The sequence below is a fragment of the Ranitomeya imitator genome, chromosome 5 (genome assembly GCF_032444005.1).
Source record: "Ranitomeya imitator isolate aRanImi1 chromosome 5, aRanImi1.pri, whole genome shotgun sequence".
NCBI classification, from domain to species: domain Eukaryota; kingdom Metazoa; phylum Chordata; class Amphibia; order Anura; family Dendrobatidae; genus Ranitomeya; species Ranitomeya imitator.
Window position 1 is genome coordinate 595,277,956 of NC_091286.1, and position 25,468 is coordinate 595,303,423.

Sequence of the window (25,468 nt, forward strand, 5' to 3'; positions counted from 1 at the left end):
GTAGTATCCACAACAACTTCATCTCTCTCTTCTCTCTACACATCAATCGCATTGTCCAGAGGTTTCCCACATGGCACGGCTTCAGCATCCTGCTGACTATGCCAAGTATAGAGGTCAGCCAGGGTCATAGTCGTGGCTGAGCTACTCGGGCTTTGCATGCCCTGGCCTCCCTCTACATAAAAATCTTGTCGCTCTGTCGGCTCACCTGCTGCTCCATTCTCTGCACTGGCAGGTCCTCCATTCAGCTTTGGTCGGACTGCTCCAGTCTCTTTGGAAATAACTGAGACACAGTCCAAGTATAACTTCAAACACAACACTTTACTTTCATATCTAACTTCAAACACAACACTTTACTTTCATATCTGCACAGGTCATCCAGTTCCATTACAAAAGTTTCATCAGGTTTCACAGTCAATTCAGCTTTCCCTTTAATCCTTTCCTCCTCATGTGGCTCGAGCCAGGGTCCTACCATCTCATATGGCATTTCAGCATCCTCCCTGTCCAGATTCCTTGCCTCAAGTGGGGGTTCCCTCAGCTGTTTCGCACACGCCTTCGAGGGGGTCAGCCCACGCAATCATCTGTCACATGGTGAGCGACTTACATATCTTTCCTGCCTTGTCTACTTTTAAATCCAGCTTTCGTCCAGAAGCTGTTGAAGCTTGTAAGGCTTTGACTAGGCTAGTAATGGGGTTGCTGGATGGCTGGGCGGTATGCTTAGACACCAACGTTATGGGGTATCTAAATTGTTCCTGGGCATTTAAGCCTTTCTGAGCTTTATGGGTGCCCGGCCCTTCTGACTGAAAACAGGAAGATCCCTTCCTCTAACCCAAGTGACCCCTCCTACATTAACTATCTACACCATTACTAAGTCCCTATCCTACATTATGTTCACTATCTACTTGGCAATGATGCATACCAGTATATATACTCTAAACCGGGACATGCTTAGGGGGGTTTAGGATGGCTAACCCGACCCCACTACATGCGGAAGCATGAATATTCATTTCTGTTTAGCAGCAGGGACAGGCTCCTGTCTCCGGCTGCTGCTCTGCTGGCACTGGGCGGGCCCCCTTGACTCAGGGACCCCATAGCTGTGGGTTGTTCCGCTATTAGCGACATGCCACTGGCTGGGGGCCCCAGGAACAGTGGGGTCCCTAGGCAGCTGCTGGCCAGTATGGCAGCAGGTGTCAGTGCCTGGGCCCACAGTAGAATCCTCCGGTTCTCTGGTAGGCCAGTCCGACCCTGAGTGTTCCTATATATGGGAGAGTCGGCTGAGATGATTGTCAGATGGACATTTTTCGGCATACAACTATCTAATATTTATAGCCAACTTAAGAGAAAGATAGGTAGATGCATAATCTCTGAATGGGGGAGATGCGTAAACTCCACCAGCAACAATTAACCCATCTTCATTCCTGCTATTTACTATGAATGACAGGGGCTCTCAGAAGAGTTTTGTCATTTTATACAGCAATTTAGAGAGACCTTGTTCTAAATTAGAGATGAAAGATTTGCTCTTCCTTTAATGACCTTACAAACAAAGCAGAGGACAAACATACTTTACTGCTAAAAATTCACAGCAGAATCAAATGACATTTTGAAGGTATTCAACAACTTGTACAAGTTCATCCTTCTTGGGCATGAAGAATTTAAAGGTAATCCTGGGTAAATGTAAATGTAGGCTGTAATTCAGGTAAACAGCCAAACTTGCTGATCCCTGAAACACCAGAGCTTTTAGTAATCTCAATTATTCATAAACACTCTCACATTCCTTCCCGAAAGTTCAGGAGGTCACATCTATATGAATATTCCACATTTCTCTTCTCTATAGGTCAGAAATTGGGCTTTTCATGCTTGAATGGTTTCCATTCAGACTTTTTGATTTGACATTAATATTGATTTATTATTATATATATATATATATTTTCTCTTGTAAATTGAAATATTTTTGTGTTCTTTGTTGTCGATTTTACTTTTCAGAATCTGTTTGTTGTGCTGTAGATGCATGGGTGATCACTGACATTCACAATCAAAGCTGGAATCTTAAATTGATATTTTCAGAGTGAAATATTTGACGCTTTTAACAATTGTTGGTACAAAAAAATCATGAAAAAACAAATGGAATGAGAACAAAATTGTAGAGAGAAATCTTTATATATATAATGTGTACTTTGCCTATAAACACATAGAAGATGCAAAAAAAAGTAATAAAAAGGAAAAGCAAATTTTCAGCACCCTGGTTAGGGCTTAAACCCATCATCATGGATCATACCTTGTTTTAATAAATAGAAGTTCTTCAACATATTCCTGGATACCTCCTGCACTGCTGAAGAAGAAGTGCCTGTCACTTCGAAACACGTTGAATAAAAACTGCATGTTTAAATAATTCCTGTGAATTGACGTCTTCAATAATCGGAAGCACGGGAAGTAATTACAAAGTCTCGATTTCTTCATTCTCATCAGTTTGAGTACTTGTGGATCTGCAGCAGCCGAACAATGATACCAAAACGTATAAAATCATGGATCAGGTTAGCACAATCTGATAAAAACATTTTTTAAATTGTTTGTCAGATAAGATCCTATTTGCGCAACTTTCTCCCTAAAGTTTTATCTCAGCATATTCCTTACGCATAAGTCTAGTTAAATCAAGTTTCACTAGGAAATATACTGAGTTTTATTTTATAGGTAGGCTCATATGCAGTGCATGCTCCCATAGGATGGAACATTTTTTTAGTAGCTCTTACATCGCCACACGAATAGGTAATGTTGACCACCAGCTGTGTCAAATATTGTTAATTATTGTTTAAACAATTTTTTTTATTAAATATGTTTACTACTTTTATATTGTTGACGTATCCTTTGGACAATGAGGGTCTACAACCGCCCCCAACCCATCACCACCAATCAGCTTATATCAGCTCAGGAGTGGCCAGATGTAAACAGTATACGGAGCTGGCAAGTCCTCTTCTAATTTATATCCGACATGTGACAGAATTTCCTGTGTCACTATTTGACCATAGCTGTTTGGATAACTTTTTTAACTGCAAAAAAAACAATAATTTACCCAATCCCCTTTTTTGCCACATCCAATTTATTAACAGAGCTTATAGCTCTTAAAATGAGCAGTCGGACAATCTTTACTCACAGCCACCATCACGGATCAGGACAGGAAATGCAATGCTGTGCCAAAACAGTCCAGAAGCGAGCGTATCGGAACCAGATCTTTTAGCTGAAGATTATTCATATTGGAAGATGGCTCCTATGGGAACTTTATCATTACATTGCAAAACTTACTTGGTTATAGGGATATTCTCAAGTTTGAAAATGATTCCATATCCATATCCATATATCCAAATGATTCCATATCCATGGAAATTCTTCTGAAGAACTCTATGTGAATAGAACTATGGTCACTCATGAGCACTGATACTCCATTTATTCCTAATGGGACCGTCAGAGGTAGTGTGCCTAGAGTTGTACAATACATTACTGGCTGGTGTATTTGTCCAATGTTTTAAGGTTTACTATTTCTATCTCTATTGCAAAGCTGTGAGCTCTGATGACCTCACTCATTATCCTAACTCAACCTAAAATGGCTGCTGCATTCCTTACTTTATCTTTCATACAGTTTTGATACTCCATACTAATTGGCAGTGTGTACACTACACCAGAGGTGCAGAAACTCAGGCCCTCGATGACCTTTTATCTGAGCCCCAAGCAGATCAATGGAGACTGCAGTGTTTGGGCCAGAAGCTGTATTTTTACACCTGCCAATTAATTTCTTCTTGCTCTGTAAGCACACGTACAGTGTTCACTACTGAACAATGAGGTGCGTACAATCAAAAATTTTGTCCTGACAACACTGCCAGTCAGGATTTACTTTGAGGGTGGAATGAGTGCACAATTTTTAAGGCCCCCAAAGGATGGTATAAATATCCAAATGGCCCTTGTCAGAAAAAAGATTCCTCACCTCTGCAGTATACACATTGTGATGTGATAGTTGCAAAGCATTATGAAGATGTCTGGGAGTCGACCTGATGTCATGTGATCCAATCTTCTTCAATGTGAAAAATGGAGGAGGGCATTTTTTCTAGATTTGTGCCAATCAAATCACAAATTGTTCAAATTTACGGGAACCCTCGAACTTCATAAAATTATACACAAATTTAATTTGCGTGGAAACGATAGGTTCATCTCTAGTGAAGACTTATTTTTAGTGGTTAGCACTGCAGCCTTGCAGTCCTAGGTTCAAATCCCACCAAGGACAACATCTGCAAGGAGTTTGCATGTTCTCCCTGTGTTGGCGTGGGATTCCTCCGGGTTCTCCAGTTTCCTCCCACATTCCAAAGACATACTAATTGGGAATTTAGATTGTGAGCCCCATCGGGGACAGCGATGATAATGTATGTAAACTGTAAAGGGTTGCGGAATATGTTAGCGCTATATAAAAATAAAGATTATTATTATTTTACAATATTCTGTATGGTGTTAATTGGTGCCTACTAGTGTTGAGCGATACGTTCCGATATTTGAAAGTATCAGTATCGGATGGGATCGGCCGATATCCAAAAAATATCGGATATCGCCAATACTGATACCCGATACCAATGCAAGTCAATGGGACACAAATATCGGAAGTGATCGCGACGTCATCGAAGGTCCTTCACTCTCTGCATTCTTAGGAACAGAGGCAGACGCTTGCAGCGATGACAGCTAGGGTTCGTCGGAGGGGTGAGTATATCCATATTTTTTATTTTTATTCTTTTTTTTTTACATGAATATGGATCCCAGGGCCTGAAGGAGAATCCTCTCTCCTCCAGACCCTGGGAACCATACGCACTGCACACGCCGAAGATGACTGGGAACTTATAGGAACTTCCGATTCTGATTTCCAATATCGCAAAAATATCGGAACTCGGTATCAGAATTCCGATACAGCAAATATCGGCCGATGCCTGATATTTGCAGTATCGGAATGCTCAACACTAGTGCCTTCTCTTCCCTTCCTACTAAGAGCAGATTTTTATCTTTAGTTGTCATTTCTAAATGATTCATGTGGTTTTCTCCATCCTTCTGTGATGTTTGTAAGCTGAACAGAAATAATTTGCTCAGTTATGCAATATGCTACACATTTTAGGATGCCATGTGGACACAATGTGGGAGTTCTTACATTTAACAACATGGAAAAGCACAGTGATGTATGCAAACAAATGTCCTCCATCTGCAGGTGATGACTTGAGGCCGTTTTCATAACGCATAATGAATTTCATTTACATTTCAAGTTACAGATTATATTTCATTTGTGAAGACGTGTTATGCAGATGTGAGTTTACATCTCTACATATTATTTCAGTTAAATGTTTATTACACACCTCAACATTGAAAGTTGTGGAATTATGGATATCTGAGAATGGATAGACATGTTAATGATCTGCCAATGATGAAAAAATTTAACATTTTCAAAAGATCTCGATTTATTCATGTTTATTCATGTTCTGCCATGGTAAATGCACTAGGGCAAATCAGAAAATCATCTGGATCTTCTGCTGGCTGCTCCATTGCAATTGCAATTGCAATTTTATTCATTGGTACCTGAAGAAGACAGCGATTGGCTGTTGAAATGCGTTGTTATTAAAGATTTTAAATCCTTAACCTGTGCTCTGGTGGCCTCTGTCATCAGCGCTCCATCCAGACCGCTTTACTTTTTCCAATTTGCATTACTGCTCCCTCCTTAAGAGATTGCGGTGGAAGCTGTAGCTAACAAGCCAAATTGCCTTTGCTGCTCCAGGACCTTCTACCACGTGACTGGCAGGTCCTTGATCACGTGGGAAGTAGTACTCAGAGTCTCCTGCATGCCGGCACATCTCCGGACTTCAGCCATCCTTCATCGTCCTGTTCCTTCTGGATACAACTCTGCCGAGGTCTGGGAGCTGCTGTTCATCTGTCCCACAGAACTAGGAATCCTTCTGAGCCACTCCACATTGTTATGCTTTTCCAGCATAACCGTCTGCGGTGAGTAGGTCTATTACCTTTCTGCATTCTTTTCCCGGCTGATACCATTCATGTGCGCTCCCCTCTCTCTTTGTTTCTTTTTTTTGTTTCGTTTATGTTTTCAAGGTTTTTTTATCGGGAGAAAAAAAAATAAAATTTTTAATGTCTCTAACCACATAACAGAAAACAATGGAACACAAGTTAACTTGACAGTAGGTAAACAGACTAGGAACTCCTGAAATGTTTAGCCTTCTGATTAGTTACAGACGTCACCAAAGTATAGTCTCAGTAAACAGGAATCTGTTACTGAATAGGGCCGATTATCACCATGAGAAGGACGGGCTGCTGTGGGCGTTTAGAGCAACTTTATAAAGTTTTCAGTATATACAGTGACGGTCAGGCATGGTCTGCCAAACCTGGTTACAGTTAAGAGGCACGTAGGGTGACAAGGGACCTGATAAGGATAAAGTTTGCAAAAAAAGAAAAGTCCACAACACTTCCAAAGTCCAAAGATGACACAGGATCCTTTAAAATAATTGCATATCTAATCGATGCTGCTATCTCTGACTCCTTTATAGATCTACTTTTCATTAAAGCCTGCCACCAGCAATAAATACGTGCCTATAGAGTCTTGCAGGACATCCCATAGTGAAGGACACAAAACCATAAAGTGCAGTCTCTTAAATGCCAACACACATTATATTCAGCTCTGTCTCAGCAACACGTAAAACCTAAAACATTTAGTTTCTAAAACATGGGGCAAATGGACGGAGACTGCCAAAATTTTTCTAGCCGCCTCCCCATGACTAATGCATAGACTTCTTATCCAATGCACAAAAGGAGGGGTATATTTCTTTGGGGGCATAATATTACATATAGGAGCTAATGGCAATTCACACTTCTTCCATCATCTCTATAGATTTATTTCGACCATGGTAAAAAATATCAGCATGCAGTCTTCTTCTCCAGAGCTTTACGTTGGGGAACCAAAAGTGATGAAGATTTAGCTGCGGTATAGAAGCATGCGTTCTGCGCAGGTCTGACCCACCAAAGTGGCGTACTGCTTGACAACAGTCTCATCGCTTGGCCCCTTGCGTCTCTTCTAGTGTTGAGCGATACCTTCCGATATTTGCAAGTATCGGTATCGGATGGTATCGGCCGATATCGGCAAAATATCGGATCTCGCCGATACTGAGTTCCGATACCAATACAAGTCAATAGGACACAAATATCGGAATGTATCCTGCATGGTTCCCAGGGTCTGAAGGAGAGGAAACTCTCCTTCAGGCCCTGGGATCCATATTAATGTAAAAAATAAAGAATAAAAATAAAAAATATGGCTATACTCACCCCTCCGAAGAATCCTGGCTGTCACCGCTGCAAGCGGCCGGCTCCGTCCTTAAGAATGCTGTGAGTGAAGGACCTTCGATGACGTCGCAGTCAGGTGACCAGTCACCTGACCACTCACGTGACCGCTCACCTGACCGCGACGTCATCGAAGGTCCTTCACTCACAGCATTCTTAAGGACGGAGGCGGACGCTTGCAGCGGTGACAGCCAGGATTCTTCGGAGGGGTGAGTATAGCCATATTTTTTATTTTTATTCTTTATTTTTTACATTAATATGGATCCCAGGGCTTGAAGGAGAGTTTCCTCTCCTCCAGACCCTTGGAACCATACGCACCGCACACTCCGATACCGATTTCCGATATCACAAAAATATCGGATCTCGGTATCAGAATTCCGATACAGCAAGTATCGGCCGATACCCGATACTTGCAGTATCGGAATGCTCAACACTAGTCTCTTCTTGTAGACGCTGTAAGGCATGACAGTACGTTTGTGCAAGACTCGAACTCGATTCAACTCTGACAAGTGGTCCTTGTCCCCTTCTTTAGGATTATAACTAAACCGGGAGTATTTAGAAGACTTGAGTAGCAGTAAACATTTCTCGATAGGCACCCAGGAATAGCTCTCCGGACAAAGAAGTTGAGATGGCTTATACTGACCCTTGTATCTCATCTTCGGACAGGTGTGGCTATAAAAGCCCATGTAGTAATAGCACAGATCGGATGCCTTTTTCTGCAACTCTCGGGTGAAAGCAATTTCTCTTAAGGCAGAATAAACACCAAGCGACAGGAAGGAGTAATCAGGGTCATAGTAAAGGTATACAGACGAGACACAGTATGGAAGGATGTCAATGACTCCCACTGCAATGATCTTGCCATAGAGCCAATACTGCTGGTGAAAAGAGCCATACCCACACGAGACCCCGTCTGATCGAGTCTCAGGCTCCAGTGGAGAATCACATAGGAACCTTGTAAACTCCAGTCTATGAGCTAAACTGTCGCTGTCTGGCACATGGATAAATTCTTCTATAGATTTGGTGCCACTTGCTTTGGGTTTTGAGGAAGTTGGGGTGACGGCTGTGTGCTCTGTCAGCGTAGTCTGATCACCCTTTTCAATCAGCATTTTCTGCAGACACCGCTCCTTTAGGAGGTCTTTGGCTTTCCGACAAGGCGGCTGTTAAGGCTGGCAATCAGGCAACACAGCGTGCAGTAATCAGCGCACATACAGAGATCTGGCAATAACCAAAAACAATAGGACGAGCTCTGAGACGTGGAATCTCTGTAGACTGCAGTACCTGATCTATCCTCACACAACTATAAGCAGCAGTGGATTGCGCCTAACAACTACCTATGCAACTCGGCACTGCCTGAGGAGCTGACTAGCCTGAAGATAGAAATACAAGCCTGACTTACCTCAGAGAAATACCCCAAAGGAATAGGCAGCCCCCCACATATAATGACTGTTAGCAAGATGAAAAGACAAACGTAGGAATGAAATAGATTCAGCAAAGTGAGGCCCGATATTCTAGACAGAGCGAGGATAGCAAAGAGAACTATGCAGTCTACAAAAAACCCTAAAACGAAAACCACGCAAAGGGGCAAAAAGACCCACCGTGCCGAACTAACAGCACGGCGGTGCACCCCTCTGCTTCTCAGAGCTTCCAGCAAAAGACAATAGCAAGCTGGACAGAAAAAAAACAGAAAACAAACTAGAAGCACTTATCTAGCAGAGCAGCAGGCCCAAGGAAAGATGCAGTAGCTCAGATCCAACACTGGAACATTGACAAGGAGCAAGGAAGACAGACTCAGGTGGAGCTAAATAGCAAGGCAGCCAACGAGCTCACCAAAACACCTGAGGGAGGAAGCCCAGAGACTGCAATACCACTTGTGACCACAGAAGTGAACTCAGCCACAGAATTCACAACAGTACCCCCCCCTTGAGGAGGGGTCACCGAACCCTCACCAGAACCCCCAGGCCGACCAGGATGAGCCACATGAAAGGCACGAACAAGATCTGGGGCATGGACATCAGAGGCAAAAACCCAGGAATTATCTTCCTGAGCATAACCCTTCCATTTGACCAGATACTGGAGTTTCCGTCTAGAGACACGAGAATCCAAAATCTTCTCCACAATATACTCCAATTCCCCCTCCACCAAAACAGGGGCAGGAGGCTCCACAGATGGAACCATAGGTGCCACGTATCTCCTCAACAACGACCTATGGAATACATTATGTATGGAAAAGGAGTCTGGGAGGGTCAGACGAAAAGACACCGGATTGAGAATCTCAGAAATCCTATACGGACCAATAAAATGAGGTTTAAATTTAGGAGAGGAAACCTTCATAGGAATATGACGAGAAGATAACCAAACCAAATCCCCAACACGAAGTCGGGGTCCCACACGGCGTCTGCGATTAGCGAAAAGCTGAGCCTTCTCCTGGGACAAGGTCAAATTGTCCACTACCTGAGTCCAGATCTGCTGCAACCTGTCCACCACAGAATCCACACCAGGACAGTCCGAAGACTCAACCTGTCCTGAAGAGAAACGAGGATGGAACCCAGAATTGCAGAAAAATGGAGAGACCAAGGTAGCCGAGCTGGCCCGATTATTAAGGGCGAACTCAGCCAACGGCAAAAATGACACCCAATCATCCTGGTCAGCGGAAACAAAACATCTCAGATATGTTTCCAAGGTCTGATTGGTTCGTTCGGTCTGGCCATTAGTCTGAGGATGGAAGGCCGAGGAGAAAGATAGGTCAATGCCCATCCTACCACAAAAGGCTCGCCAGAACCTCGAGACAAACTGGGAACCTCTGTCAGAAACAATATTCTCAGGAATGCCATGTAAACGAACCACATGCTGGAAGAACAAAGGCACCAAATCAGAGGAGGAAGGCAATTTAACCAAGGGCACCAGATGGACCATTTTAGAAAAGCGATCACAGACCACCCAAATGACCGACATTTTTTGAGAAACGGGAAGGTCAGAAATGAAATCCATCGAAATATGTGTCCAAGGCCTCTTCGGGACCGGCAAGGGCAAAAGCAACCCACTGGCACGTGAACAGCAGGGCTTAGCCCTAGCACAAATTCCACAGGACTGCACAAAAGCACGCACATCCCGTGACAGAGATGGCCACCAGAAGGATCTAGCAACCAACTCCCTGGTACCAAAGATTCCTGGATGACCGGCCAGCACCGAACAATGAATTTCAGAGATAACTTTACTAGTCCACCTATCAGGGACGAACAGTTTCTCGGCCGGACAACGATCAGGTTTATTAGCCTGAAATTTCTGCAACACTCTCCGCAAATCAGGGGAGATGGCAGACACAATGACTCCTTCCTTGAGGATACTCGCCGGCTCAGATAACCCCGGAGAGTCGGGTACAAAACTCCTAGACAGAGCATCCGCCTTCACATTTTTAGAGCCCGGAAGGTATGAAATCACAAAATCAAAACGAGCAAAAAATAACGACCAACGGGCCTGTCTAGGATTCAAGCGCTTGGCAGACTCGAGATAAGTCAAGTTCTTATGATCAGTCAATACCACCACGCGATGCTTAGCACCCTCAAGCCAATGACGCCACTCCTCGAATGCCCACTTCATGGCCAGCAACTCTCGGTTGCCCACATCATAATTACGCTCAGCAGCAGAAAATTTCCTGGAAAAGAAAGCACATGGTTTGAACACTGAGCAACCAGAACCTCTCTGTGACAAAACCGCCCCTGCACCAATCTCAGAAGCATCAACCTCGACCTGGAACGGAAGAGAAACATCAGGCTGACACAACACAGGGGCACAGCAAAAACGACGCTTCAACTCCTGAAAAGCTTCCACGGCAGCAGAAGACCAATTAACCAAATCAGCACCCTTCTTGGTCAAATCGGTCAATGGTCTGGCAATGCTAGAAAAATTACAGATGAAGCGACGATAAAAATTAGCAAAGCCCAGGAATTTCTGCAGACTTTTTAGAGATGTCGGCTGAGTCCAATCCTGGATGGCCTGAACCTTAACCGGATCCATCTCGATAGTAGAAGGGGAAAAGATGAACCCCAAAAATGAAACTTTCTGCACACCGAAGAGACACTTTGATCCCTTCACGAACAAGGAATTAGCACGCAGTACCTGGAAAACCATTCTGACTTGCTTCACATGAGACTCCCAATCATCTGAGAAGATCAAAATGTCATCCAAGTAAACAATCAAGAATTTATCCAGATACTCACGGAAAATGTCATGCATAAAAGACTGAAAAACAGATGGAGCATTGGCAAGTCCGAACGGCATCACCAGATACTCAAAATGACCCTCGGGCGTATTAAATGCCGTTTTCCATTCATCTCCCTGCCTGATTCTCACCAGATTATACGCACCACGAAGATCAATCTTAGTAAACCAACTAGCCCCCTTAATCCGAGCAAACAAGTCAGAAATCAATGGCAAGGGATACTGAAACTTAACAGTGATCTTATTAAGAAGGCGGTAATCAATACACGGTCTTAGCGAACCATCCTTCTTGGCTACAAAAAAGAACCCTGCTCCCAATGGTGACGACGATGGGCGAATATGTCCCTTCTCCAGGGACTCCTTCACATAACTGCGCATAGCGGTGTGTTCAGGTACGGACAAATTAAATAAACGACCCTTAGGGAATTTACTACCAGGAATCAAATCGATAGCACAATCACAATTCCTATGCGGAGGTAGGGCATCAGACTTGGACTCTTCAAATACATCCTGAAAGTCCGACAAGAACTCTGGGATGTCAGAAGGAATGGATGACGAAATAGACAAAAATGGAACATCACCATGTACTCCCTGACAACCCCAGCTGGTTACCGACATAGAGTTCCAATCCAATACTGGATTATGGGTTTGTAGCCATGGCAACCCCAACACGACCACATCATGCAAATTATGCAGTACCAGAAAGCGAATAACTTCCTGATGTGCAGGAGCCATGCACATGGTCAGCTGGGCCCAGTACTGAGGCTTATTCTTGGCCAAAGGTGTAGCATCAATTCCTCTCAACGGAATAGGACACCGCAAAGGCTCCAAGAAAAATCCACAACGTTTAGCATAATCCAAATCCATCAGATTCAGGGCAGCGCCTGAATCCACAAACGCCATGACAGAATACGATGACAAAGAGCACATTAAGGTAATGGACAAAAGGAATTTGGACTGTACAGTACCAATAACGGCAGAGCTATCGAACCGCCTAGTGCGTTTAGGACAATTAGAAATAGCATGAGTAGAATCACCACAATAGAAACACAGTCTGTTCAGACGTCTGTGTTCTTGCCGTTCTACTTTAGTCATAGTCCTGTCGCACTGCATAGGCTCAGGTTTACTCTCAGGCAGTACCGCCAGATGGTGCACAGATTTACGCTCGCGCAAGCGACGACCGATCTGAATGGCCAAGGACATAGACTCATTCAAACCAGCAGGCATAGGAAATCCCACCATTACATCCTTAAGAGCTTCAGAGAGACCCTTTCTGAACAAAGCCGCTAGTGCAGATTCATTCCACAGAGTGAGTACTGACCATTTCCTAAATTTCTGACAATATACTTCTACATCATCCTGACCCTGGCATAAAGCCAGCAGATTTTTCTCAGCCTGCTCCACTGAATTAGGCTCATCGTAAAGCAATCCGAGCGCCAGGAAAAATGCATCAACATTACTCAATGCAGAATCTCCTGGTGCAAGAGAAAACGCCCAGTCCTGTGGGTCGCCGCGCAAAAAAGAAATAATAATCAAAACCTGTTGAATAGGATTACCAGAAGAATGAGGTTTCAAGGCCAAAAATAGCTTACAATTATTTCTGAAGCTCAGGAACTTAGTTCTGTCACCAAAAAACAAATCAGGAATCGGAATTCTTGGTTCTAGCATCGATTTCTGATCAATAGTATCTTGAATCTTTTGTACATTTACAACGAGATTATCCATTGAGGAGCACAGAGCCTGAATATCCATGTCCACAGCTGTGTCCTGAAGCACTCTAATGTCTAGGGGAAAAAAAAGACTGAAGACAGAGCTAAGAAAAAAAAATGATGTCAGGATTTCTTTTTTCCCTCTATTGGGAATCATTGGTGGGGCTCCTTGTACTGTTATGGCTGGCAATCAGGCAACACAGCGTGCAGTAATCAGCGCACATACAGAGATCTGGCAATAACCAAAAACAATAGGACGAGCTCTGAGACGTGGAATCTCTGTAGACTGCAGTACCTGATCTATCCTCACACAACTATAAGCAGCAGTGGATTGCGCCTAACAACTACCTATGCAACTCGGCACTGCCTGAGGAGCTGACTAGCCTGAAGATAGAAATACAAGCCTGACTTACCTCAGAGAAATACCCCAAAGGAATAGGCAGCCCCCCACATATAATGACTGTTAGCAAGATGAAAAGACAAACGTAGGAATGAAATAGATTCAGCAAAGTGAGGCCCGATATTCTAGACAGAGCGAGGATAGCAAAGAGAACTATGCAGTCTACAAAAAACCCTAAAACGAAAACCACGCAAAGGGGCAAAAAGACCCACCGTGCCGAACTAACAGCACGGCGGTGCACCCCTCTGCTTCTCAGAGCTTCCAGCAAAAGACAATAGCAAGCTGGACAGAAAAAAAAAGAAAACAAACTAGAAGCACTTATCTAGCAGAGCAGCAGGCCCAAGGAAAGATGCAGTAGCTCAGATCCAACACTGGAACATTGACAAGGAGCAAGGAAGACAGACTCAGGTGGAGCTAAATAGCAAGGCAGCCAACGAGCTCACCAAAACACCTGAGGGAGGAAGCCCAGAGACTGCAATACCACTTGTGACCACAGAAGTGAACTCAGCCACAGAATTCACAACAGGCGGCCTAGTGGAATCGGCACCTTTACCTGGTTTTGGCATGAAATGAATATGTGCTTTCAACTGAGCGGTTTCTATAGGGTCATCACTTTCTTTCTGTGCTTCCTCCGAGTCTCTCTCTATTTCCCTTTCTCCATGATGTTTCTCAGTTTCTTCCACCTCAGTGCTCAGTGGTTTCAGCTCATCCTCTGGGACTTCACTCTGGTATTTGCAGAAAACATTGCAGGAGACGGGGCTGTCTGCCTGAGAGTCCATTGGTTCAACCGAAATTCCATCGTTGGTAGTATGGGTCATTTCTCCATCTTGAAGAAACTTTTGCACTTTTTTGAGGACTTTCTTGTGGGATTTGTTAGGTTGGTAATTTACTGCAGATAATCTTATGCTGTACTGCGGGCAGCAGGTCTGGCTCATCAGAGGCTTGTACGCATAATTCCCACTCCGTCTCCAGCTGCGGTCTATCAGATTTTGGTAATCCTGGACTGTCAAAAAATGTGCCCACATGCCATGGGAGACGTTCCTGGCTTCGCTCTTACAATAGCTGCACCGGTTCCCATCCTACCCACAAAAGTACTCCAGGATACTGATCGCTCCCCCCCCCCGGCGGACGCCATCTTCCTCCCTGCTCCAGTCCCCCTCTCTCTTTGTTTCTATTGCAATGACATTCCAAATGTGCTTGATGGAGGAAATGTCTGGAGACACTGCAGACATTAGTAGCATGTTTAGGCCATGCATGTTGCTCACAATAACACAATCAACATGCAACCTTGGTGTCATGATCAAAAATGGCTAATGGGACACTTTGGAAATGTCCGTAACACTGTTTCCACAGGCAAATCAATGTTACACTAAGCTGCTTACAATACCTGAAAGGAAAACTAGATGAGTCTGACTACCATTCATTATGCCACCCCACACTATAATCCTGGGAGTAGGACTGGTGGGACATTCACTTGTGAAGGTGTTCCTTTGAACTCACTCAAGATCGCAATGAAGACAAGAATGGAGGTCAATCCTCATCACCAACAAGTCACACTTTTGTCTTGGATGCAGTAAGAGGAGAAAGGGGATAGATTTGGAAACTCCATGAAGAGACCTTCATCAGTCAACACACCAATTCTACTCCAAGGATTGTGCAGAGTTTCACATAAGTCCCTGTTTCCAATAGAGTATTACAGCAAAATAAAATGCAACTTTGAATAGATATCTGATAAAATATTTTTAAAGAGTCAAAATACATAAGGGAATAACATAATTTTGTCTGTAACATTAACTGGTATAATAAAGTATAATAAAACAGAATCCAGATAACTGGTGGAGAGAGTATCTAACAACAGGGAAGTCAGGAAAATAAAGGATACCTGCTCAGGGAATCACTTCCTTAGGTGGGTCACTGGTTAGCTGAGCAATAATTTGTAGCTATATCTGGTGTGGAAGTACAGGGCCTGAAAGAACAGACAAGCTGGGACAAGGTGTCAGAACGCCAAGTGCTGTGGAATGGTGAGTATCAATTGTAAAGAATTATGAGTCCCTTTAGCAACATATTCCATGGCTAGCAAACCCCTGAGGTCTTTATTCAGAGGTGGGGTTACTTACACGTCACAGTAATTAATTGGCTATTTAGCCAGCTATCTGCCTTAGATTACTGCCAATTGTAGCTTTGCTCAATGGGTGTGTGGGCTATTTGCTCGTAGTCTTGTATTCTGATCTTTATTTCTTGACCTTGGATTTCCCTTTGACTATCTGCTTGCCTAGCCCTTTTGTCGTGATCCACTACCTTCTTGGAATTCTGACCCCAGACCGTGACATGACTAGACCTTTCATCTCAACCCTCTGCCTTTGACTCACCCTCCTGGCTTTTGATGATGGACCTCGTGACTACCCAGCCTTTCGTCTTGTCCATGAGTAGTCATATAGGAACTATCTTTCACTGGACTGTTCTCTACTGTACATTTGGAAAAAAGTTTTAGATTTTATTTTTCACATTCTTCACTTCACAATATTCGTCTAGGAAAGTTCAACTATTGAACTGGAGATAAAGTTCACATTGTTTTCATCTTGTTTTTACAGAAATTAAATTTTTACAACGTTCATTGGGCTTTTTAGTTTACATTAACTAATTTTTGGTAACTTTGCACCACACTCAGTGCTTGGCACATAAAATGCAAACAACATTCATTTCACTGCAATGCAAATGTGTTGTAAAGCAGATTTTCATACCAGCCTGTGTCATCTTGATATACATGGCAGTAAAACTTGGGAATGAATAAATGCGCTTAGCTGAGGCTTGAATGGACCATAAGTAGTCTTGAGCCCCGTTTAGGAAATCGAGCCCCATTTGCAATGCACGGTTGTGCAAGTGAAATTTTAGTTAGTGAATATACTGCTCTGATCCATTTATCATCATAAAAACTCGAACTTTAGAATATGCATTTGGTTGTAAATTGCACCTGCAATAAACTTTTATTCCTAATGTACTCAGAGAAAAATATATATTTCTGCAAACAAAATTTTTGCATAGAGCGGCAAAAAAGAATATATCATTTAATAGGTTTCTCAGACAAGGAAGATATAAATAGTGAAATTCCTTGCCGAGTAAAAGTATGAGTTACTGTGTAGTTAATACATATTTTTAGTCATGGAAAAAAAATTCAAGCAAATGTTTCTATAACTTCCTAATGTTAAAAAAAAAGTCTCAGTAATGCGACATCGGCAAAGTCTCGATCGAGGTAACTAAGCCTAATGTCTAGTGTAGGGCTTGAAACTCTTTCGAGGACTTGTTAGCAGAAAGTATCCAGGGTAAATCTGATATTGTTTTCTGTCTCTCTGACAATGACATATATTTGGCTCAGGGACCATTCTTTTATTTTTATTATACACTTGTTCACATGGCCAGAAGATTTTGTTTATTTTCACCTTCCCCAAACATTGCTATGAATATGAGATCTTTTTTAGACACATTTTTAGTGTTTCTCTCTATGATTTACAGAGGTCCTGACAGAGATGAATGACAAGAATCTTTTGAAAATTAATAAAATTTTTTTAGAAGAATCAGCATGGGTAGTTGGAAGAACACATCAGCGTCATGGGCAAAAAGCTGTGCTGAGCATGTACCGAGCATAGAGCACCTGTGACATCTTCACAAATGCCTGCCTTTCCTGCTCTTGCTTCTGTCACCAGGTGGTACCACACTCACATTACAAGTGACGTGGGGTGACAGTTCTAGTTTTGTGTCCTTTGGGAATTGTAGTCCCATCCAACCTGGGAAGTTGCTGTGTGGTTTGGGTGGTCCTGCAAGCTATATAAGATCCTGAGATCCTGCTGTCCACTGCCAGTTATATAATGACCTGCTTCTGAGTAACTTGCCTATCTATTCTCCTATGGGACAGTCCTTATGTTTGATCTTGACTTGCTTTTTTGACTATTCTCAATCTTTTTTATTGCTTCACCTCTGGACATCAACTCTTCGATGGAAGTTGAATGCCCGCCAGGGCTGTGGGATACTCGGTACTGGGTCCTATACTTAAAGGAATGTGTCACGGCGGCGGTGGCCCGGTCTTTGGCCCTGTGCACCCAAGTAAAAGGGACAGTCTTTAAAGGGAATTGTGAAATAATAAAAGTTTGTGACGCCACCTGTGGTATTTGGTCAGGGGTGACTGACGCTGCTTACAGGGTTCCGCTGGGGTGATGTTATGGCAGCTGGGATGGTATGGCTTCCCACAGGTGAAGCTGGGTCCCTAGGGCTCCTGATGTAGTTGGGACAGGTGGTAGGTGGTGTAGAATGAAATGGAGGACACAAGGTTGCAGTCTCTTTACCTCTTTACTGCTGAATTCAGGTAGCCGCAGTCAAGGATCCCGGATCACAGGTACAGGTATGGTCCGGCCGGCTTAGAAGCGAATCTGGAATCCCCTTTACTAGATGTAGTTGAAAGCCTTCCTACTAGCGCTGCGTTGTAGTCCCTTGCTGCCTTAGGCCTCTCACAAAGTCCTCACATTTTCTCTCTGTCCCCCTATAGGTAGGACACTACCCGTATGACCGGTAACTTGAGCCTTTTTACAGGATCTCTATCATGACCCGGGCTCTATTTGCTGCTATGTCCTCAGGTGTTAATGGTGAACAGGTAACTTGCAATCTGCTGTCCTGCTGGTTTCTGCAATGGGGCATAGAGTTATCCCCACAACCTCGGTCTTCCAGCTACCGGTATCTGTGCTCACCATGGAGGAAGCCCAGTAGCAGCTTCTCCCTCCAGCTTTTCACTTCGCCTTTGCTTCTTTCCTCCTTCATGCTCTCTACAACTTATTCCATCCTTTCCTTTCCAGGAGCTGCAGAACTCGGTCTGCATGGCCCCTACTTTCCTCACAGAAGCTCCAGCACTTTTCGTGGCTACACGGCCCCTCTTTTTATCTGTCTCTCTCACAGACTCCTCTCACTGACTTCTTTCCCTCAAGCCAGAATATATATAGGGGAGCCACCCACAAGCTGGATCAGATCTCCCCCTTCTGGCCTGGAGTAAGAACATGTTGCATGTTTTTGAATACCTGATAAAGGGATCCTTCCTCGCTTCCAAGCATGACATCACTCTCTCCATGAGGAAAGCAATGCCACTGTAACAACCAGGAACCTGGGGTGTTACAGAAGCAATCCAGTGGACCACATATTAAGTCCAGGTCCTTGTACAGTGGTTAAAGGGTGCAGATCAGGGTTCCCCTCTAATCTCCCAGACAGAATAGTGCCAAGTCAGGATTGAATGGAATCTGCTTGAAAACAGATTATTCATACTCTATCTCTTTTGAAGTTAAAATGATTGTACCAAGATTATAAATTCATCAATCATCCATCCAAGAGAAACATGACATCTTAATGATCACTGGGTGTCCCAATGTTGGGACCTACACCAATGAAGAAAATTAGATGTTCACCATCCTCTATGGAATGAAGCAGCAGTCAAAGTTTATATTACAGACAAAGATAACCAAATACCAGCGTCCTCTTTTATCAGCCACCAGCTTTTGGTAAAACAGAAAAATGCGGGTCACTGTACCCTATTGTTGCAATAGTTGGGAATCCTAGAGGATGGACTCTCTCCTATCTAAAACTAGCTGAAACCTCAGTGGTAGCTAAAGCCTGATAAATCTGTACACTTGTTTTGAAAAAAGCATTTATTTTATTGTATTTCTTTACACGTTTGCCTGATAACAACAACAAAAATTAAAAATGGCAAAAAAAGAAGTCATATGTATCATGAAATCTAATGAGTAAAATAGAAGTTTTAAAACAACCAACATGTACTTAAAAAAAAATGTATTGAATAGATTATGAGTTTCACAGATCACACACTCGGATCTGTTATTTTTCACATACTGTATGTGTAAATAGATCCATGAAACTCTATGGATCCATACTCGGTCCGATAAAAAAAGTGGGTAGCATGCAGACATTTCACATGTGTGAATGCAGCCATATACATAGGATTACAGGTATATTGTTTAGTAAAACAGACATAGTATAAGTCATTGACAAAGGGTTTAAGTGAATTAAGAACATAAGAAGAGAAGCTTGGCAGTGGTGTAGGTGTTCATCCAAGTTTCTTCTGCTTTCGCCTTAGGGGTTTTGTTGCAGTAATTCAACAACCTTTGAAGATAAAAAGACGGAAGACACCTTTATTCTATGTGTAGAGCCTGGCACGTCTTTTGCTCAGTTGGCAGTTAGCGTGCTTCCTCCTCCATTTTTCGGCCAACCTTCTTTGGTCACAGTTTTGTTGGTAAATTTAAATGCATTTAATTTCTTTTCATATCAAATTTAGACGTAACATTCATATTTCATGCTTCTATTAATGCAAACATATTAATATGAGAAAATTGCTATAATATAGATGCTACCTACTTGAAATGTAATATACCGTATATACTCGAGTATAAGCCGGCCCCCCTAATTTTGCCACAAAAAAACTGGCAAAACTTAATGACTCGAGTATAAGCCTAGGGTAGAAAATGCAGCAGCTACCGGTAAATGTCAAAAGTAAAAATAGATACCAATAAAAGTAAAATTAATTGAGACATCAGTAGGTTAAGTGTTTTTGAATATCCATATTGAATCAGGAGTGCCATATAATGCTCCATACAGTTCATGATGGGCCCCATAAGATGCTCCATATTAAAATATGCCCCATATAATCCTGCATAAAGGTTAATAATTGCCCCATAAGATGCTCCATAGACACATTTGCCCAATATAATGCTGCACAAATGCTGATTATGACCGCATAAGATGCTCCATAAAGATATTTGCCCCATATGGTGCTGCACAAACGTTATGGCCCCATAAGATGCTCCATACAGACATTTGCCCCATATAATGCTGCACAAATGTTAATTATGGCCCCATAAGATGCTCCATACAGACACTTGCCCCATATAGTGCTGCACAAACGTTATGGCCCCATACAGACACTTGCCCAATATAGTGCGCACAAACGTTATGGCCCCATAGATGCTCCATACAGACACTTGCCCCATTTGCTGTTGCTGCGATTAAAAAAAAAAAATCACATACTCACCTCTCCGTCGCTCAGACCCCCGGCACTTTCAATATTCACCTGCTCCTCGTTCCGGCGCCGCTCCATCTTCAGCCTCTTCTGCACTGACGTTCAGGCAGAGGGCGCACACTAACCACGTCACCGCGCCCTCTGACATGAGCGTCACTGCAGAAGACGCTGAAGACTGAGCGGTGCCGGAATGAGGAGCAGGTGAATATCGCGCAGCGCTCCCCTCCCTGTTATACTCACCTGCTCTTGGCGCGGTGTCCTTGCTTCCCCAGCGCTGCAGCTTCTTCCTGTACTGAGCGGTTACCGTTACCACTCATTACAGGAATGAAAATGCGGCTCCACCCCTATGGGAGGTGGAGCCGCATATTCATTACTGTAATGAGCGGTACCATGTGACCGCTCAGTACAGGAAGAAGCTGGGGCGCCGGGGAGCCAGGGACCTGCAGGGACCGTGCCAGGAGCAGGTGAGTATAATTAGACAGCCCCCGCTCCCCCTCCCCTGCCGACCCCTGGGTATGACTCGAGTATAAGCCGAGAGGGGGACTTTCAGCCCCAAAAAATGGGCTGAAAATCTCGGCTTATACTCGAGTATATACGGTATGTAACCAAAAAATGTTTAACTTTCACAACATCTTGTCATTTTAAGAAATGCCTTAGAAATTGTAGTATGGCAGAAACATACTCTATACCAGGGATCTAAAACTTGGCTGGGTATATGGGCCCCACATATATAAAATTTGAATTTGGTGGACCGCATTCTTTGCAAGACAAAGAGACATTTTTCATGATACCATTTTTTTCTATACAATTTTTGATAGTTTTTTAGAATATTTTTACTGTTTATTTTATTTTTTTAAATGGCATTCATTGTATGGGTTATGATACAGTTTAATAGCTTGGCTCATTATGGATGTGGCGATAAAAAACGTGCACTTTTTTAGTTCAGTTCATATATAAAACAGGATTATCCTGTTTCCCTTCGTGTAGTAATCCCCTCATCCAGGTCCCAATATTAACCAAAAAAAGTCCATAAACATATTATTTATATAAGGGGACCTTAACCCCTTTCTGACCTCGGACAGGATAGTATGTCCTTGGTCAGAACCCCCGCTTTGATGCGGGCTCCGGCGGTGAGCCCGCATCAAAGCCGGGACATGTCAGCTGTTTTGTACAGCTGACATGTGCCCGCAATAGTGGAGGGTGGAATAGCGATTTGGATCGCTCCCCAAGGGCCGTGGGGTACTCGGTACTGGATCAGATGTTCACTGGGGGATGTCACGGTGGCTGACCCGGTCCGTGGCCCTGGGACGCCCGTGTAAAAGGGAAAGGTCTTTAAAGGGATAAAGTTTATGTTTGTGATGCCACCTGTGGTATTCGGTCAGGGTGACCGACGCTGATTTAAGGGGTCCGCTGGGGTGATATTATGGCAGCTAGATGGTATACCTTCCCACAGGTGAAGTATGTCCCCAGGGCTTCCCGCTGTGTAGATGGTGGTATTGTGAGAGGTACAGAGAAGAATGAGGACACAAGGTTGCAGTCTCTTTACCCTTACTGAAGACTTCAGCATCCACAGTCAGAGCACCAGATCACAGGGCAGGCAGAGTCCAGCCCGTTTGGAGGCAAGTCCAGAGTTCCCTTGTCCAGGTGGAAATCAGTAGCCTTCCCTTGCGCTGCTGTGGTGTAGTCCCTAACTGCCTATGGCTTCACATAAGGGTCTCACAGATGTGATATTTCGCTCTCTCTGTCCCCCGTATAGGATAGGACAAACCAGTATGACTGGTGACTTGACCCTGCTTATAGGGTCTCTTAGATAACCCGGCTCTGTAGGTGTCACCGTGCCTCCTGGGTGTAGGTGCGGACAGGTAACCTGCAATTAGCTGTCCTGCCGGTCTCTGAAATAAGGCATAGAGGTCTTTACTCCCTCGGTGTTCTGGCTACTGGGATTTTGCGCCTCCGAAGGAGGCAGCCTGAGCGGGGCTGGTCCCCTTCTGGTATCCTCTCCTTTGCTTCAACTTCCTTCACGCTCGCTGTAATACAATTCTGCCTTTCAATATCTCTTTCTGGGAGCTGCAGCTCCGAGGGCACGCACAGCTCCTTTAACTTTCTGTCCTCCTCAGACTCCGGTCTGGAACTAACTGAGCTGAGCTCAGCCAGCAACTAAATTCTGTCTGGAACTGACTAACTTTCCCTACAGGCTACCAGTTATATATATGTGGGGAGTGATCTAATAAATTGGAGCAGAAGCTCCCCCTGGTGGCCTGGAGTGTGAATGTGTTGCATGTTTGTGATACCTGGATGCAGTTATCCTTCTTTGCCTCCAATTGTAGCATCAATCTCCCCGAGAAGAAAGCAATACCACTGCGACGACCAGGACCCTGGGGCACCGCAGATTCACCCACCGCTATTAACTAGTTAAATGCCGCTATCAAACGCTGACAGTGGCATTTAACTAGCGTTTCCGGCCATCGGGCTGGAAATGAGCGCATCGCTGACCCCCATCATGTGATCAGGGGTCAGCAATGCATCAGCATGACAACCAGACGTCTATTGAAGACCGCTATGGTTGTTGATGCCAAATTGCTGTGAGCGCCACCATGTGGTTGTCCCTCATAGCAATGCAGTAATTCAGCTACATTGGAGCGATCTGTGCATGTAGCAGAGCCGATCAAATTGAGCCAGCTTCAAGCCTCCCATGGAGGCTACTGAAGCATGGCAAAAGTAAAAAAAATGTTTTAAAAAATATGAAAAAAATAAAAAATATAAAAGTTTAAATCACCTCCCATTCACCCCATTCAAAATAAAACAATAAATAAAAATCAAACCTATACATATTTGGTATTGCCGCATTCAGAATCGCCCAATCTATCACTAAAAATAGGATTAACCTGATCGCTAAACAGCATAGCGAGAAAAAAATTCAAAGCGCCAGAATTATTATTATTATTATTATTATTATTATACATTTTTATAGCGCCATTTATTCCATGGCGCTTTACATGTGAATACGAGGCAAATATAGACAAATACATTAAACATGAGCAGATAACAGGCACACGGGTACATAAGGAGGGAGGACCCTGCCCGCGAGGGCTCACAGTCTGCAGGGGGTAGGTGAGGATACACTAGGAGAGGGTAGAGCTGGTTGCGCGGCGGTTCAGTAACTTCAGGATCACTGCAGGCTGTAGGCTTGTCAGAAGAGGTGGGTCTTCAGGTTCTTTTTGAAGGTTTCTATGGTAGGCGAGAGTCTGATGTGTTGGGGTAGAGAGTTCCAGAGTATGGGGCAAGCACGGGAGAAGTCTTGGATGCGGTTGTGGGAAGAAGAGATGAGAGGGGAGTAGAGAAGTAGGTCTTGAGAGGATCGGAGGTTGCGTGTAGGTAGGTACCGGGAGACCATGTCACAGATGTATGGAGGAGAAAGGTTGTGGATGGCTTTGTATGTCAGTGTGAGGGTTTTGAACTGGAGTCTCTGGGCGATAGGAAGCCAGTGAAGGGCTTGACATAGGGGAGAGGCTGGGGAATAGCGGGGAGACAGGTAGATTAGTCGGGCAGCAGAGTGTAGGATGGATTGGAGCGGTGCCAGAGTGCACCATAATACATAATTAATTATGTATTTTTGGTCGCCATGACATTGCAATACAATGTAATAATGGGCGATCAAAAGTACGTATCTGCACCAAAATGGTATCATTAAAAAAGTCAGCTTGGCGAAGCTACAGGTATCGGAAAATTGCGCATTTTTTTTAAGCAAAGTTTGGAATTTTTTTTACCACTTAGATAAAAAAGAACCTAGATATGTTTGGTGTCTATGAACTGATAATGACTTGGAGGATCATAATGGCAGGTCAGATTTAGCATTTAGAGAACCTAGCAAAAAAGCTAAACAAAAGACAAGTGTGGGATTGCACTTTTTTGCAATTTCACCGCACTTGGATTTTTTCCCCGTTTTCTAGTACACGACATGCTAAAACCAATGATGTTGTTCAAAAGTAGAACTTGTCCCACAAAAGATAAGCCATTACATGGCCATATTGACGGAAAAGTAAAAAAGTTATGGCTCTGGGAAGGAGGGGAGCAAAAAACAAAAACGCAAAACCGAAAAAAGCTGGGGTCATGAAGGGGTTAAAGTCAAAAGAGAATAAGCCCCATTACAGTCAGAAATATGCATCAGGTGGCACTGGCTCTGTGGCAGTGTGGACGGGCATTGATACTATATTATGGGTAAGCCTTAATTTACTTAATATATTTTATGGTTGTCCTAAATGGATATATCAATTTACACTTATGCACTTCATTTCCAGCCTAATACCCTGGGTTTTACGATAGGACCTATTTAGCCCTTTTTCGATATCGGGCATAATAGTACACCGATTTCAGACACCCTCCCTTTGATGTGGGCTCTGACGGTGAGCCCACACCTTTCAAGACACATCAGCGGTTTTCAACAGCTGACATGTGCCCAGAGCAGCCGCGGGTGGAATCCCGATCCACCCGTGGCTATTAACCAGTTAAATGCCACTGTCAAACGCTGACAGCGGCATTTAACATGTGCTCCCGGCAATCGAGCAGGAAACCCGCCCGTGATCACGGGTCACCAATAGGTTGCTGTGACAACTGGAGGTTTCCTGCAGACCTCTTTGGTTGTCATTGCTGGCTTGCTATGAGCGCTGCCCAGTGGTTGGCGCTCATCGCAAGTGAGTAATTCTGCTACATACAGGTGAT

At 43.7% G+C, this 25,468-nt stretch overlaps 1 pseudogene; it reads right to left on the minus strand.

The window, feature by feature from the left end:
• Window positions 1-6,934: 6,934 nt before the first annotated feature.
• On the minus strand, window positions 6,935-14,939 carry LOC138637868 (arginyl-tRNA--protein transferase 1 pseudogene; annotated as a pseudogene).
• Window positions 14,940-25,468: the final 10,529 nt, after the last annotated feature.